Genomic DNA, 17,435 nt, shown 5'->3' with positions numbered 1-17,435 from the left:
GTGACCTGAGACAGAGTGAGTCAGACGAGTGTGTCCCTTGTGTGTTTTTCAGTTTTGTTCCTCCCTCCTGATTTTCTCCTCTTTGACTCGTCACACACTGATGGCCGTCCTGTGATCACAGATTGTATTCGTCGTTGATCAAATCCGTATCTCGATGTGTGACTAACGTCTGATTCTTTAAGCACTCACTCATCAGACAGGTTGTCACCCGATGAGCTCTTTACTGCTGACCTAAGCCCTGCTGCCCTCTTCCCTCTCCTGTCACCTCGTCCATTGCTTCAGTCCATGCTGTGTCACCACATAAAGCCACTGGTCTGTCTGGTCACTCAGGTCCTTGTCACAGCTGCACACTGGCAGTCGTTCAAACTCTACAGGCTGACAGCCATGTTGTCCTGTCCTCTGATGTTTGTGATGGTTGAGGTCGTCTCCTGCTGACCTCGGGGGCTTTAAGTGCTCAGGATTAATGAAATGAAAATGTCAGTCACCAGGTGGGCAGGTGGGCAGGTGGGCACATTCAGGGCAAAATGTCATTTAAAAGTCGATGAGCACACTGAACACATCGCCAGTCACTGATAATCGACTCCACGTCAGCTCCTGTGGCCCTCATCATGTGCTGTCAACTCAGACGCTGGTCATGTGACTTGCACCTTAGTGACATTCCTGTGACTTTCAGGGCTGTGACATCAGCTGATTCTTCTGGAGCCAAACTGCTCCCTCTTGTGGCCTCTCTGCATATTAAACACACGAGAAGATAGGATGTGAAGTGTTTGGTGAGATCTAAAAAATATTCAGAATATTGACATCACCTTGAAGGACAGTTTGGTTTTATAATAATTAATAATACGTAAAATAATACTTTTTTTAGATTAATCTTTAGTTAATTATGATTAGGTGTTACATTTAGAGAGATAAATGGCCTGTTAATGCTTCATAGTTTAATGAAAACAAACACGAAAACAAATATGGACGACTGTTATTTGTCAAATCTGTTAATTTGGTAACTTTTGATTTGTAAATTCCTCTGATCATATCTTATATTTTGAATGTTCTGAATATATTAGGACTTCTTGTTTATGATTAATCCTCTTTAATAAAAGGACAAGTGTCTGTGTGTCTGTTTGTGTATCTGTCCAGTCACTTTGTCTCTGTCTTTCCAATAGGTGGCGCCTCACAAACATTAGCTCTGCTTTTATTACTCCCATTCTAATCAATATCATCCAGTTACAGAGCCACAGCCCCAGACGTCACCACTGATATCGGCCAGCAGTTTAATGACAGAATGTGTGTTAATGTGAGTGAGATTAGTGGGCACCATACCAGCCTGTAAACCTCCCTGCTGGGACACAACTGCTGGTCCAGACCTGCGACAGTTTGTTGTGCTTCAGCTCTGCCAACAGAATGGCAAATAACAGAGATATAAGCATTGGATTTGTCATTCCAACAGATGGCACATCACAAACGTTTGTATTAATTCACTGTACTACTACAAACATTTGTGATACACCATCTGTTGGAATGATAACTGCAATTCATTTTATTATCACATGCATTTCAAAATACATTCCCATAGATGGTGCTGTGCAAACATTAAAACTGAGATCTACGTTGATTACTTAGAATTCATCCCATCTTAGACATGTAGCACAGCTACTTTTGTAATAAAGAACATAAAGTTATAAAAAATATATATAGAATTTTAAAGAAAATGGAGAATGCAGCAAATAAAATGGTGATGCCAAAATGAAGCTAATTATTGAGGCAGATGAGCGTTTCTCCCCAGTCCGAGTGTTTGTGCCCGTGTGTGTCCATGTGACACCTGAAAGTCTGCTGTGATGACGTGAGTGGTCCCTGTGACTCCAGTCTAACCCCACACTTTCAAAATCAGCTGCTAATAAATCCTGACATTAAACTTTATTACGTACACTTCTTAAACACTTTTAGTTTTATCCCACTCTAATATTCAAGTGATGGCTGCTTGCATTCTGTATACACTCCTGATATTATATGAGGAGTCAAAGCTGCTGTAGTTCTGCTAAGATGTGGATTAGCAATAAGAAGAGACGGCTACTTCAGTCACCTCTCGAAGGGCAGCAGCTGATATTCAGACTTGCTTCAATCGACACCAAGTGTGCATCTCTGCAGGCCGGAGCCTCCACCCTGGAGCTCCAAGTAGGTGGCGTTGACTCCACTTGGCGCCAACTGGGAGGAACTTGGAGATCAAAACACTAAAGTTGCCTGCAATTCTCCACTATGTCCACTAGAGGGGGGTGTACCGTCATATTAGTCAAACTTAGTCGTAATAATGAGGTAGCAAGTCATAAAATTATGAGATGATAAGTCATATAATATAATATTAACGATCAAGTGCCATTTACCTGTTGTTACTATTAACAGACTTGCATTTAATTTGGTTCTACTTCTTTAGCAACGTGAGAGTCGCAGTCAGATTAATTGGATTCAATTAACAAATTTTGGGGGTTGTGTTAAGGAAGTCAAGTAAAATGACACCTTCATTGTATAACTAAAAAAAATTACAATATGCAAGCTTTTGAGGCATCTCCGGCCCCTTCTTCAGGGAAGATGTAATAAAAAAAAAAATATCGCTGATATTTTAACGTGATATCGACGATTATTCAGCAGCTCAAGTTCTTACAAATGTGCGCCAATCGTCCAGCTCAAGTGCTCCTTCTTGCTTAGCCGACTTTCTCTTCCCAAGCCATCCCATAATAGTCACAGACGCTCCCTCTGTAGATGTCGCTCTCTCCTTGGTGTCTCCATCACTGATGTTCTCCTTGATCGTTTCTCGGCGCTCCTTAAATCTCCCGAGTGTGCGCACATAACCGTGGACTGTCTCAGCCCGTCTTGTGTTAATGGCAGACACTTTGTGATCGCAGCACCGACTGAGCCTCGACTGTAAGCAGACGGCTATTCACGTGAGGCTCACTCCGCTAAGTCTCAGTGTGACACACGCGCTTCACGGAATGCCCGACTGGTTTAGTCCGGTGCTGCGCTTTGAGATTTACATTTACATTTACATCATTTAGCAGACGCTCTTATCCAGAGCGACTTACAACAGTGTTTGTTAGTTTTTCGCATACCCCTTGGGGTCAGAGCGCAGGGTCAGCCATTGTACAGCGCCCCCTAGAGCAATTACAGGTTAAGGGCCTTGCTCAAGGGCCCAGCAGAGTAGGATCTCTTTTGGCAGTGACGGGGATTCGAACCGGCAACCTTCGGGATACCAGCACAGATCCTTAGCCTCAGAGCCACCACTGCGGGGAGGTGGGGGGTGAAGGCGGAGCACAGGTTTGGTCCGCACGTTGAACGGCGCCTTCAGGGGCCTCATGTATAAACGGTGCGTACACACAGAAATGTTGCGTACGAACCTTTCCACGCTCAAATCGCGATGTATAAAACCTAAACTTGGCGTAAAGCCACGCACATTTCCACTGTAACTCATACCTTGACGTACGCAATTTCTCCGCTCGGTTTTGCAGACTGGCGGCACCCAGCGTCAAAGCAGTGCTACTGATCCTGTGTGGTTACCCTTTCTTAGATCCACATCCACGGCGGCGGCTTTATCAAATACACTGAAATTAACCGCATATCGTTCATAAATTTAATGCATCTGATTGTAATTAACCTGTAACAATATAATGGTCCACAGAATGGTCAAACTACTGTTCCTGTGTGCTCATCCTTTCTTTCTTAGCTCCACATTCCTGACGCGGCTTTATAAATACACTGAAATTAACTGCATATTGTTTATTAGTGTAATGCATCTGATCGTAATTAACATGTAGCAATATAATGGGCCAGGGAATAGCCATAGTATTCCAAACACCATAACTGCTTTAGCGTTGTTACTCACACTGCATCTTGTTCTTCTTTTTGCTGTTCCCATTAAGGGTTGCCACTGCAGATCATCTTTTTCCATATTACAGTACTCTCACTCGCGTTTCAGAAACAGTTTCATCCCAATAACTATAAACGCACTCAATCAGTCCATCAAGTGCTCCTTGTAGAACTGTTTGTACTTATAAGTACAATCACCTCACTGTAAACTTGCACTACAGTTATAATATTGTACAACCTGCGCTACTTTATAAAGCGCGCATGGTGACAGTATCATTTTTAAGATGAAATGCAGCAAAATATGTTGCTTAGAGTATACAGATAAAACTTTAACTTCATTTAAATAATCTGTATTGTTAATAATTAAACATGTGAGGACACGGTGCCGAAGCGTATAGCTAGTTCAAGGATAGCTCCTGCCTTGCGCTGTATTCTTGCTGGTGCTGACGCGACACTGGAAGGATAGACGAATAGAATAATTAAACATGTACTACGAAGATATTTCAATGTTCCTTAAAAGTTTTGAAGAATCGGCGTTCTAAGCTTACAAATGGCTTAACGTCTATTACAGAGCTGATTGTGTGGCGATTGGAGAAAGAAAAGTATGGACAGGAATTGGAGGTTAGTACGTTTGAAAGAGACAGTACTTCTGTAATAAATTATTTCAACGAAGGTCGCACATGGCACCGCAAGCCTCTTGCGTGAGATATGAACAATCACTGCGCCACCGTGTTCCCATGTTTCATAACATGCTTTCATTCCTATCATCATGAAAATGATATCACGTATACATCTCAGTATTTTAATTATTCAGAGAGCTGTAATATCTCAAATGTAATGCATTCTGTGTCCTGTCAGAGAAAGAGAAAGAACGGAAGCAGGTAGTGATTCACACACATAGAGCACATAGAAGATCAAATACAGAAAAAAGACTTTAACATGCTACTTGAGAAACTAGTAAAATAAACGATTTTAAGATGAAGTTTATGATGTTCTACTTTAATGGCAAAATAAACTACGTGATTAAAGTGGAAATTTCGAGATTAAAGTTGACATTTCGTGCTTTTTTCCCACTGTGTCTATGTTTTTTGTTTGTACCCTGATACGCTTTCATATGACACTCAGACGGTGGGCTACGACTCGCCTTTTCACAGCGACTTTGATATGTGATTTCTTTTTTATTTCGGGCACTGTGTGACTTTGTGAATTTGATCTTTCGAGTTTTTCCGACACTCTGTCACTCGATCAACTTTCTTTTGTTGTTTATACCACTGTTTACACCAACAAATAGTACGTTTTTCCTTTGCCTCCACTTGGTATTCGCTGAAATTCTTATATTTTCCCCTGTGCTTTTCCCAGTGTCTTTTCACAGAAGGCTATTTATATTGATTTGCATATTCAAAGAGGCGTAATTCTGGGAGGAGTTGGGGCGGGACAGAAGGCGCGTGCACGTGCGTTACTTTTCACGCGGATCCCCTGGGGTCTCATGTATAACGCCGTGCGTAGAACTCACACTATAACATGGCGTAAGCACAAAAGCGGGATTGTGCGTATGCACAGAAAAATCCAGATGCAGGAATCTGTGCGCACGCAAAATTTCACGTTCTTCCACTACATAAATCCCGATTTGCGTGAAAAGTAACGCACGTGCACGCGCCTTCTGTCCCGCCCCAACTCCTCCCAGAATTACACCTCTTTGAATATGCAAATCAATATAAATAGCCTTCTGTGAAAAGACAATGGGAAAAGCACAGGGGAAAATATAAGAATTTCAGCGAATACCAAGTGGAGGCAAAGGAAAAACGTACTATTTGTTGGTTTAAACAGTGATATAATCAACAAAAGGAAGATGATCAAGTGACAGAGTGTCGGAAAAACTCGAAAGATCAAGTTCACAAAGTCGCACAGTGCCCGAAATAAAAAAGAAATCACATATCAAAGTCGCTGTGAAAAGGCGAGTTGTAGCCCACCGTCTGAGTGTCATATGAAAGCTTATTAGGGTACAAACAAAAAACATAGGCACACAGTGGGAAAAAAGCACAAAATGTCAACTTTAATCTCGAAATTTCCACTTTAATCACGTAGTTTATTTTGCCATTAAAGTAGAACATCATAAACTTCATCTTAAAATCGTTTATTTTACTAGTTTCTCAAGTAGCATGTTAAATGCTTTTTTCTGTGTTTGATCTTCTATGTGCTCTATGTGTGTGAATCACTACGTGCTTCCGTTCTTTCTCTTTCTCCGACAGGACACAGAATGCATTACATTTGAGATATTACAGCTCTCTGAATAATTAAAATACTGAGATGTATACGTGATATCATTTTCATGATGATAGGAATGAAAGCATGTTATTAAACATGGGAACACAGTGGCGCAGTGATTGTTAATCTCACGCAAGAGGCTTGCTGCACCATGTGCGACCTTCGATGAAATAATTTATTACAGAAGTACTGTCTCTTTCAAACGTACTAACCTCCAATTCCTGTCCATACTTTTCTTTCTCCAATCGCCACACAATCAGCTCTGTAATAGACGTTAAGCCATTTGTAAGCTTAGAACGCCGATTCTTCAAAACTTTTAAGGAACATTGAAATATCTTCGTAGTACATGTTTAATTATTCTATTCGTCTATCCTTCCAGTGTCGCGTCAGCACCAGCAAGAATACAGCGCAAGGCAGGAGCTATCCTTGAACTAGCTATACGCTGCGGCGCCGTGTCCTCACATGTTTAATTATTAACAATACAGATTATTTAAATGAAGTTAAAGTTTTATCTGTATAATATAATCAACATATTTTGCTGCATTTCATCTTAAAAATGATACTGTCATCATACGCGCTTTATAAAGTAGCGCAGGTTGTGCAATTTTATAAGTGTAGTGCAAGTTTACAGTGAGGTGATTGAGTGCGTTTATAGTTCTTGGGATGAAACTGTTTCTGAAACGCGAGGTCCGTACAGGAAAGGGTTTGACGCTTTTTGCCGTGGTTGATGTAGTGTGTACTTGAAACTATATACCGATAATTCTCTTTCCGATCATCTGCTGCTGTGATTCACACTCAGATACAGGGATATAAATACTCCGAGTGGTGCAGTGAGAGTAATATGGAAAAAGATGATCCGCAGTGGCAACCCTTAACGGGAACAGCAAAAAGAAGAACAAGATGCAGTGAGCGTAACAACTCTAAAGCAGTTCTGGTATTTGGAATACTATGGCTATTCCCTGGCCCATTATATTGCAGCAGGTTAATTACAATCAGATGCATTACACTAATAAACAATATGCAGTTAATTTCAGTGTATTTATAAAGCCGCGTCAGGAATGTGGAGCTAAGAAAGAAAGGATGAGCACACAGGAACAGTAGTTTGACCATTCTGTGGACCATTATATTGCTACAGGTTAATTACAATCAGATGCATTAAATTTATGAACGATATGCAGTTAATTTCAGTGTATTTATAAAGCCGCGCGAGGAATGTGGATTTAAGAAAGAAAGGGTGATCACACAGGAACAGTAGCACTGCTTTGACACTGGGTGCCGCCGCAAAACCGGGCGGATAAATTGCGTACGCCAAGGAATGAGTTACCGTGGAAATGTGCGTGGCTTTACGCCAAGTTTAGGTTTTATACATCGCGATTTGAGCGTGGAAAGGTTCGTACGCAACATTTTTGTGCGTACGCACCATTTATACATGAGGCCCCAGGTTATTACAATTGACCGGGCAGGTTATGAGATCGCAGGTGACTTTGACTTCAGTTTGAAAGACACAAACACAAACACGCGTCATGAACTTCAGAGTGTGACTGCGCCGCCACCATTTACATGATGCCATTTGATTGTTTTATTTCTATTTTATTTAATTTTTTGGCACTTGACTTCTGGACAACCGTAGTTGGCTTCGGGGAGTTACGACATCATGTGAGGTAATGAGCCATTCCAGCACCTCAATTACCCGCAAATTATTCCAAAAGGCTAATGCCGCAGACTGGAGCACAGTAGGCAGTCTGTGAAAGCAAAAAGATGATTCGCTGATTCTGACTTTGATTGACATTTATCCCGCCCTTAGCCCTGCCCTTAACCACTCAGGTCTGTGAATATCGATATGGGCTGCGAGAATCAACACTCTAGATATTCAGATATATATTTATACATATGTGTTTATATCTGTCATCAATACACGTCATTGATGTGAGTGTGCGTGCAGACACAACCCCGACCGCGTCCCACAGTAAGGGGTACTTGGGCATGCGACACAAGAAAAGTGAGACGAAGATCAGAGAATCTGCGCAGACCCTCACGAGTTCATGTCGTTGTGCTCACCGCCGCCTCCTGCTGTGCAGGTCTGACAGTCTGACAGCTGAGCAATGAAGCGCCTACTTGTGGCGAAGCTCCTCTTGGCCAGTCGGCCGGCTGAACCTGACACCCCTCGAGCGGCTCTCTTGTGTCCGCCTCGCCTGCTTTTACATTGCGGAGGTGCGCTGCTGCCATATCGTTGTCAGTCCTAGATCTGCAAGTTTTTTTAAATAAACGGGAATAGTAGGAAAGGCCGCATGTCGTCTCGAGTAGTCTGACATCTTCAGTGTCATTCATAAAATTAGTAAAAGAAAGACGCTACATGTCCTGCCTTGCTCCTTGTGTTGGCTGGGATTGGCTCAAGCAGACCCCTGTGACCCTGTGTTCAGATATAGCAGGTTGGAGAATGACTGACTGACTGAAGACGTTACATAGAATAAGGATTGAGTGGTAAACATGTAAACAGGTAAGGCAGGAACAGAACAATATATAAGCAGGAGACTAAAGCAATAATGACAGAAAGAAAGAAAGAAAGAAAGAAAGAAAGAAAGAAAGAAAGAAAGAAAGAAAGAAAGAAAGAAAGAAAGAAAGAAAGAAAGAAAGAAAGAAAGAAAGAAAGAAAGAAAGAAAGAAAGAATCCCACTCAATCAAATAGCGGGTCTTGAAGAGCTTCTCCTGGCAGCCCGGACATCAAGACTGGCGCTCAGTAACTCTGTAGCTCTGAGTCACATCATGAGATGTTATTGACTTTATTCAGGTTTAAAACATCATTTTGAATTTCCCAGTTTGATTGTAAACTTACTGACTTGTTAATGTCAGATGTAAATAATTTCTATAAGCAGAGAGTTATGTGAAGTGCAATTTAAATACAAGAAAAGAGTTCATGCACTTTAATAAAAGGACAAGTGTCAGTCTGTGTGTCTGTCCAGCTGCTATGTCTCTGTCATTCCAATAGATGGCACAAATGGAGCATCACAAATATTTGTAGTAGTAAAATGATGCACCATCTGTTGGAATGAAAAATGCAATTTATTTTATTGCTACAAATGTCTGTAGTGACAAAAGGCACTATATAATAAATTTCAAATATGAACTGATCTAACCTGACAAACAGTCCAGCAGAAGAACAGGAGTTTGTGGACATAACCAGTGGCTGATTTTTAACCCACCAACGAGGAGCGATTGTCACAATGTGAAGGTCTGTAATAATCAGGGTGAAGGTGAGGACTGTTGGAATGCAGCAACGCTGCGCTGTGCCACCATGCCACCTCATAATTTAAGTTTCATATTTCAAAATACAGTGGATTGACAAAGTCCTCAGACTCTTTCTACACACTTTGTTGTGGATTTAATTTTTCATGGATGAATTTCCCATTTTTGCCCATTGAATCAACATTTCATAACTCATCATGATAAAGTGAAGACGTGTTAACAGAAAGGTTAATAAATGTATTAAAAATAACAAACTAAAATCTTTCCCTCCTAGTCATATTTAGACCTTTCCTGTGTCACTCTGAACTGCACTCTGGTCCATCCTCTCACATTGAGACGTGTCCAGAACTTGAGTGGAGTCCACCACTGAACTGAGTGACCGTTGTTTTGAATGGCAGTCTTGTTTCTGTGTCTAGAAGGTCCTACAAATCACATTGCATGAGATCCCAAGAACTCTCTGTAGACCTCCACCAATATCACATTCTGGTAAGATGGAGATCTGGGCGAGGGGATCAAACCATTTCTAACACTTACGAGTGTCCTCAGGAGCACAGTGGCTTTAGAAAAGGAGACACAGAAGTCATTTTAGGCCAACAGGACTCTTCTTAGAGTTGGCTGTCCAGCCAAACTGTATTAGTGGACATGAAGGGTCTCTGGTCAGGGAGGTGACTGAGAACCCAATGGTCACTCTAACTGAGCTTCATAATTCCTCTGCTGAGATTGGAGACTCTGTCAGAAGGATGACCATCTCAGCAGGACTCCATCAGTCTGGTGTTCATGGTAGAATGTTTAATGGAAGGCACTCTGCGGACATGAAGAGACTCTCTGGTGTGATGAGCCTCACTGGCCAAGCGCAGGCACTGCTCATCACCTTCCTAATACCATCATTTAGATGAAGAGTGGAGGTGGCAGCATCATGCCAGGGGGACAGGGAGACGGGACAGAAAGAAGAGAAGGAGGACTGCAGCCAAACGCAGAGAGGTCCTTGAAGAAGACCTGCTGCAGAGTGCGCTGACAGTTCAATGACTTGAAGCAAAGAGCCAAGAAAATGATGGAGTGTCTTCAGGACAAGAGTGTCCTTGAGTGGCCCGGGCTTAAACTCCAAAGATGGAAGTTTTCAGATGCTTTCCATCCAATCTTAAGGAGTTTGAGATGAAGAATGGGTTCATCTGCTCACATCCAGATATGCAACACTTGTAACGACGTACCAGGAAGAAATTTCAAAGGACTGAGTGGTGGCTCCAAACTTCTTTCATTTCACAATTCCTAAAGCCCCTGTTCTCCTTGGAACAGTCCAAGCTTTATAAATGGTTTGATCCCTTTGTCCTGATCGGCGCCCCACCACCATTTCATCCTGGGGGTCTACAGAGAGTTCCTTGGACTTCACGACTGTGTTTTTGTCCTGCCATGCAGTGTGAATTATGAGACTTTCTATACACAGATACCCGTGTGCCTTTCTAAATGATGTCCAATGAATTCAGCTTTCCACAGGTGGACTTCAATCGAGTTCTAAAAACATCTCAAGGAGAATCTCAGCAAACAGGTGGGAACTGAGCACCACATGAGTACCACAATAAAGGGTCTGAATAATTCTAGGAATGTGTTTGGTTTTATTAAATAAATGTTCAAACCTTTCTGAGGACATGTTTCCACTTTGGCATTATGGGTTGTTGAGTGTTGATTGAAATGAAACGAATGAAATCTCCAACTCAATAAAGTGAAGGGGTCTCAATGCATTCTAAACCCACCAGTCCTCAGTCAGGCCAGGCCAGGACTGCACCACACCACCCAACAGCACCCATGCCAACAGCTCCCTTATCAACAGACCCCCACACAAACCCTGTTACCGAAGTTGACACCTCCACCTCCTTCACCTGCTTTACCTCCTCACAGCAGTCTGCCATTATGGCCTCCTTCCTGGTTATGCACACTTCAACCTCCGTCACCAGCCAGACCAGCATTCTCTCGTTCATCGACATCCACAACCTTCACCTTCATAAGTAGATGGTTCATCATCACTTCCTTCACAGATGTTTGGGCCCCTTCCATTATCATCATCATCAGCTGGCTCTTTTCTACTCCTGCATTCCTCACCCACAGCCTTAATGCCAGTCACAGCTAAAGGACGATGTCAGAAATGTAAAGTGTGTACAAAATGGAGTGGAAATTAACAAATGAGTTATGTCGTAGTGAAAAATTATCAGCAGAAGGCTTTTTACCAGAAATGAAGGCTATTAGGACTCAATGGTTAGGCATACAGAGTCTGTAGTTTTATTGCAATAAAATAACCAAAATAATAACAAGGACTCAACCCAATACGGCCAAACTGAGCTGAGCCCCGAACAGTTCAGAACCCCAAACTTATATATCATTTCTTATCACTCTGACCTCGTTCAATTAGCTCATTCTGCTCCTGTTTTTACTGTCCTTTGTTTCCCTCTAGTTTCTGGTTTGCTTATTTTTGATTGGTCTACAGCTGGGCAGATGGCTTCCTTTTACCATCTTTGGGCTTTTTTATGTCATTTCCTTTCCTAAGCCTTCCAAACTTTTTTATAATGGTGGCCTGAAGCTTAAGCTTTAATTTAAAAAGAAATATGGCATGTGCCTTTATTTAATCACTTGCTTGGCATGCTTAATTTACATTTAATTTCTATACTTAGGTTAAATGCTAGTATAATTTTTTCTAAACTTATTTATGCTATAATATATATCTTTCATACATTACATCATCTGACCTTGGCAGCAATGCCTTTTTTTTCCATCTTTGCTAATTCACTCTTCCAGCTGGCTTCTTACATGCCTACTAAAGCCATTTTTTCCTGCATTTTGTTACTGGCATTGCTCCTTGTTTTCTGGCCTCCATGAGAAGAGATGTTCTTATGCCTTCTTATCTTGTCCTCAGTTAGTTTCTGTGCGTCATTCTTGTCCTGTTCTTATTCTTGCTCTCTTAATACTGGTAATTTTCCTTCAAGCTTAGAAAATTATGCAATATGACTGATTTTTTAGTTAACCATTTGCTTGACCTATCTTATTTGCTTAACATTCTAATTTATGCTTAATCTTAATGTTTTAGAAGCTATTAATTACTTTTATGGCTATTTATGCTAATATGCTAATTATGCCTAATATATAAAATTTTTCCTTCTATAATCCTCCCTTTGAGGCTAATTTGGCCTCACCATCTATCCTGAAAATCCAAAAGAAAAGTAGGGGATGTTGGTTCAAATCTTCCTGTGGACCTCATACAGACCCCTTATAGTTCTTCTCAATCTTCAGCACCCGTACCTCCCCCTTGGTGGCACAGGAGCCAAACATCTCCCCCCCCCCCCCCCACCCCCATCAATCAACAGAAGAGTAAAAGACTTCCTGTCCCTCTCCTTACAGTCAAAATATGAATAATCAATCATAAGTGCAGACAAAATTGAATAACAAGGGAATATAACAATCCATGATGGTTACAAGAAAATAAAACAGAAGGCTTAAAATAATAAAATAATTGTCCATAATGAGTGCTCTTCCTTTGCTTGGAGAATATTCTTCCAGTGAAATATCAATTTTTCTTCAACCCAGGTACTTTAGGCACTGTAGAGGGTCACCTCCCTGGGGAGCGGTTACTAGCACTTCACGCAGGGAGCCTTTTAGTTTAATATTTCATTATCCACATTGTCTTCAAGAAGAGAATCAAAATCTGTAGCTGAAGATGTCCATGGTTCAAGAACTTGGATGTTTGACAGCAACTCTGGTAACAATTAATTAGAAAACTGGCAATAAGCAGCAAAATACGATTCAAAGACACAATGATTCAAATCAAGAGAGTAATTCCTACTTTGACAAACATAGGTCCCCATGTCCCTAAGTTCACATGAAGCCAGTAGTAAGCATACTGGTTTTACCTTTTTGTGTCTAAGATGAGTTCACACTAAACACATAATGTCAGAATTGTTCTAATTCCTAAATGTGGTGAAATAACTATTTAATATACCTTTATAGTTCTTTGTTATTATCTACATCAGACCTGTTAATAATACTGTTGGTGGTGACACAGCACAAATATCTATCTTAAAAAACTCAAAAGTTCTCAATTTCATGTTGTTACTGCTGTGCACAATAATAATCAGAGATAAAGTCCTTATACACCTCACCATGCTCACATCCTAGCACATTCATTCATAAAGTTGCCCGTATTTACTCACAGCTGTGGTCTCAACCTGAAGCACCTTTATCATATTAATGGAGTTATTCTGTGGACAGTAGGGGTCAGTCCTCCCTTCAGAAGATGTCAGCTCTACTTTCCAAATGCAAGTCACTGGGTCCTCTCTGAGGTCACATTCAAATTCCAAGGGTTATACCCAAACTTCTCATTGATGGCTCAAATCTTCTGTCACCAGCAGAGATTCTCAAACTTATATCTGGGCTTTTATTTCACAGACCACACATTCACCATCATATGTATAAGACACTCCATCTCCTATGGGCCAAGTTATTATTTCATTTCATCATCTTTTATAATATATATACTCAAAAACCCAAAAAAGTTAATCATTTGTCCTGTATCACCATCAACATGTCAGCCTAAACTGTGTCATCCTATTCTAAAGCTTATGGATGTTCTGACCTACAGTAAGTGTCCCTTATTCCCAAAATACTTGTTAATTGTGCCATCCCATAAATTTACTTATTATTTTTCTCAATTAATAAATGTACCTAAATGTTAAGCTCTATATTATTTGTTATAATATTATAATCAATAACATAGAATATCTAAACTGGACTGGCCTTAACTAGCAATAGTGGAACGCTTCTTTAATGACAGACACCTAATAATCTCTAATAGTTATTTATGTTATATTAGATTAGATTCTGAATAACTCCAGATTACACAAATCATTGGTCCTTAAAGGTAACTTATTATCTCGCACTAAATATCAGAAGGCATTTAAAAACATTTATCTAAAAATATCTTATTCTTCACCTCTTTGAATTTACACAGTCATGCAGTATTCCCATTAATACAAACATTCATCAAATACATATTATTTAGGAGTCCCTGTATTCTGCTTTGCTTGCAGATAATTAGTTTTTCTTTCTACACCTTGTACAAGTTCATGGTTCAAATACTTTTTGAAAGATGTTGCTAGTTGTCAAACAAGTGGACAATTAAAGTCGGCTCCTGCTTAGAACATCGAGCCCTGCAGCGTAAAAGTGGGACAAATTTTCTTCTCTGGTAAGAATTAAAGCAGGTGTTGGGGTCCATCATCCCAAGGTAAAAGGACCACGTCTAGAGGTCTTGGACCAAAGCAGGCAGATGTCATCTACGATTTAGAATCCACAATGATCTTTTGGGGTCAATCATCACCAGCACAGCTGAGCTCTTAGCAGCAGAGATCCATGATGCCTTGGACTGTTGGTCGATGGCCTCATTCACGACTTGATCCCATCTCCGGTTCGGCTGGGTTCTCCTTGGAGTAAGATGATTAACTTATCTGCAGACCTTCATCACAGCCCAATCTCTGGGTTCAACTTCAAATGCTGTTATCTATAATTTAATAGGAAAAAACAACTTTCACCTGCAGATGTAAAGACTTCAAAAATGTTCAATTAAACAGTCAGCATGTTAATTCTTCATCAGTAGCTACTTATGGATCCCAAAAAATAATATGTGATAAGATGTCAGATCTGTTTCATTGGGGTACCCCTATTAACAATATTGCTAGCAATAAAAAATCATTTCAATCCAGTCTGTGTTTGTGTAGGTCAATTTGCTTTTAAGCAGTCAAAGTAAAGTTTGAAATTAATAAGCACAATGTTCATCTTTCAAATATAGTTGTTTCCAGTTTGGCTGCTGCACTTTATACTCAAATGAAAACATGTCCTCATAACAAGTAATCAATCATAAAAATAAAGTCAATCTTAACATATATCAAGAAAAAGTGTGTTAGCATATGTGGAGGATTGCCGGCTTTCCAGTCCGGCCCTCAACCCCAGGCCACTAGGAGGAGCCCTCCGGACAGCATATTGGTGCCCCGAGTTCCAGCAGGGCCTCATGGACTTTGTAGTTTCTATACACAGCCCTGCTGGATACCTTGGGGGCCGCCAGGAGTCGCTGTGAAGGGGCTAGTGGACTCTTACATGCCCTATAACCCGGGAGTGCATGTCAGTCACGTGACTCAAGGAAGTGACGTGCTCCCGGGATGAAGAAGAGGACTGTTTGCCCTGACCCGGACGGAAAAGGACTTGTGGGTTGTGCTTAGAACCAGTTCTGGGTCAGGGGCTATAAAAGGACTATGGGTAAGCCCAGACATTTGAGAAGAGCTGGGAGGTAGGGTAGCGAGTGTCTGGGCGAGGAGGAGAGAGAGTATTGTTTATTGAGAAAGTCTTATTTGTGATTTATATACGAGTAGTGTGGAGAGTGCTTTGTGCACTATTGTATAATAAAATAAAGAATATTTATACGTTCACCTGGTCATCAGAGTGGTACCTGAGGGTTCGAGTGGTGGACGAACGCTACATCTGCTACAGCATAATATTCAGATTATCTACATTTTAATTTTTTCCATAAAAATTGAAAAATGACTTCAAAAATTTAAAAAAATTAATTAAAAATGTACTGTACCACATTTACTAACTATACCAACCCTTCCCCCCTTATTGACTTGTGTCAATATTTCTGTTATTTTATTTATTTATTTATTTAATATTAGAGGAGATGTGCAGCAAGAGGGTATCTGAAACTGATCCCAGTAATGTAATACTTTAATGAAAGCCAAATATTATACCTTCCTTCCAGGGAATGCTAATACGTCCAGGGAAGGAAAACAAACAAAAGCAAAGAAAAGGTCGAGAATTTATTAGTTAAAGAGCCATGTTCTGTAAAGAAGAATTCAGCCAACTTGTTATCCATAAATTTATTTGTCCCGGTGTTCACTGTATCCTTCTGCCAAAACCAATTTGTCTTGCACGTTTTTTTATTATTATCTTGCAGATGTTTATTTCATGTTTTCCAGAATGTCGACTGTAAAAAGCACAGTCTGTCTTTCTGTTAGTTCACCCCCTTATTCCCTTTTCTTTATCGCATATCTTAGCACAAAGCACTACCTGCACTGGAAGACACTGTTTTACTTCGGCTTCATTACTGTTTTAAAGAATCTCTCCTCTCATTAAAATTTATACTCTTTTTAAATAAAAATTCTCCCTGCATTTGAGCCTGGCCAGTACTCAAATGAAAGGGGTGCACTTATTGAATCAGGCTTAATCTGGACACCTTTCTACACCACCTGTTCATATCTTATTCAGTTAAAAGTAAGAGCTCTTTTAATTTCACTAAACAGTTATATTCACATGCACATTAATATCAATCATCTCATCTTTTCAAGCAACACAACATGTTTAGACACAGACACTCTCAAACACACTTAAACTTATTTAACATGCACATTACAGGGATCCCTTTAATACACTCTATAACATTTATAAAATCTCCCAAATCATTTTTAACACACTCATCCTTACCCCAGTTTTATTACTTATTATTACATTTGGAAACAATGTAGCAAAGGAAACAGAAAGAAATGGACTCTGAAGAAGAGCAAGTTCCCTCCACGTAACATTTCTAATCAGGACAAACAAACGTAAAACAGCCTCTCATGATGTTAGCTGTTGTTAAACTTAGGACCACAATTTTACTTGGCTGTAAACGGCGCTGGTCTCTAGAACAAGGAGACTCCCTTGGCGGACTGACTCAGCGACAACGAGGAATTCGCTTCCGTGGCGATCCAATCCTGCGACAAGAAGGACAAATCCAACTATCGAGAAATCACGCAGTAGCCTACTCTAGCATAGCAAGACGGCATTCCCAGAAAAAGACTACACTGTCACAGAGAATATTAACTCAAAACAAATAACATGAAAGCTTGAACACAAATCACATATAAGCTTAAACCTCAGCATAAGTGCTAACCACTGCGCCACCACACACTCCACAGTAAAAACTCCCCTAATGTACAACCTCGTATACACAGATCTCAAGAAAAAAGAATTGGACAGAAGAAATTGAAAGAAAATGTTTCCTTTGTATG

The 17,435-nt window shown here is 40.5% G+C and overlaps 2 protein-coding genes and 1 long non-coding RNA gene across 23 annotated transcripts in view; 2 read left to right on the top strand and 1 right to left on the bottom strand.

Moving 5' to 3' along the window:
- Window positions 1-17,435, bottom strand: part of LOC127527858 (uncharacterized) — a 687,118-nt gene that overhangs the window by 556,923 nt on the left and 112,760 nt on the right. The window lies entirely within an intron of this gene.
- The window catches only part of LOC114644514 (tripartite motif-containing protein 16-like), a 428,510-nt gene that overhangs the window by 298,432 nt on the left and 112,643 nt on the right, over window positions 1-17,435 (top strand). The gene's annotated exons all lie outside the window — the stretch shown is intronic.
- The window catches only part of LOC114644753 (tripartite motif-containing protein 16-like), a 203,467-nt gene that overhangs the window by 74,194 nt on the left and 111,838 nt on the right, over window positions 1-17,435 (top strand). The gene's annotated exons all lie outside the window — the stretch shown is intronic.

This window comes from Erpetoichthys calabaricus, chromosome 5 (assembly GCF_900747795.2).
Source record: "Erpetoichthys calabaricus chromosome 5, fErpCal1.3, whole genome shotgun sequence".
NCBI classification, from domain to species: domain Eukaryota; kingdom Metazoa; phylum Chordata; class Cladistia; order Polypteriformes; family Polypteridae; genus Erpetoichthys; species Erpetoichthys calabaricus.
The sequence above is the reverse complement of the archived record's forward strand: the minus strand, read 5'-3'. Positions and strand labels throughout refer to the sequence as shown.